Raw genomic sequence first — 1,145 nt, 5'->3', positions numbered from 1 at the left:
ATATATATATATATATATATATATATATATATATATATATATATTATACATATATATATATACACACACACACCACAACATCAAAAAATGGGTGTGAGAAAGGTAAACAACCACAAACAAACAAACAAAAAAAGTTAAATCATGTCATCAGTTTCTTTTTGGGAGAACCATTTTGTCATTCATCTGAAGTACTTCATCAGTCTGAGGACTGCCCACTATATCTGTCTTATAAATAGCACCTCATTGATTTGTTTCAATACATATCCAATCCATATTTTCCATGACACTGATCTCATGCTGCCGATTTATTTCATGATGCTGTGTTCGTTCGTCCTCATCTGCTCACACTGACTCATGTTCGTGCTGCTATTGTGTTGGCACATTTTTTTGTTCTATTAGTGCTTAGTATATTCCTAGTTTAGTGTATTTCTTAGTTCATATCTTAGATCTTATTACTGTTTATTTCTTTACAATTTGCATTTTTGTTGGATGTAACTGGGGCCCTGTGTACATAGTTTTGTTCCACCTCATGTATCACATGTGATGTGAATGACAAAGCCACCTTAACCTTCAAATCAACCTGCTGTGGAATTCCCAGAAACTGTATTCACACATGCAAAAATAAATAAATAAAAAATGGTACCATCCATCCAAAACAATCTATCAACAATGCATCACAATACAATGTTTTAGGCCTGATAGGCAACTTGCTACTCACAGAAACAGTCTAATGACACCTGGCCAACATCGTAAAAAAGAAATGTTTAAAAGCTCAATCATTCATGCAAACAAGTCACAAAAACAGATTAAATCATATTGTCTGGACAGTTTATTTTTGGGGGCAACAAACACCAGCCTCCCCTCTTGCTTGCCCCACACTGGATCCTTGGACAAGGCCCTTAACCCTCATCATCTTCTCCCCGTGTGCTCTAGATGACAGCTATCTGCTCCACACAAAGAGCTGTGGTAGCTCAGTGGTCTGTGGTTACATCAGGAAGGGCATCTGGCATAAAAACAACTGTCATGTCTTGGTGCAAATTAGTTCATTGTGTGCCCCTGAGGAAAGGATCAGCTAGTAGAAGAAAAAAGAATACTCTCCATCCATCCATCCATCCATCCATCCATCCATCCATCCATCCATCCAT

Source organism: Nematolebias whitei, chromosome 10, assembly GCF_014905685.2.
Source record: "Nematolebias whitei isolate Nwh7 chromosome 10, NemWhi1, whole genome shotgun sequence".
Taxonomy (NCBI): Eukaryota; Metazoa; Chordata; class Actinopteri; order Cyprinodontiformes; family Rivulidae; genus Nematolebias; species Nematolebias whitei.
Note: the sequence above shows the minus strand (reverse complement) of the source record.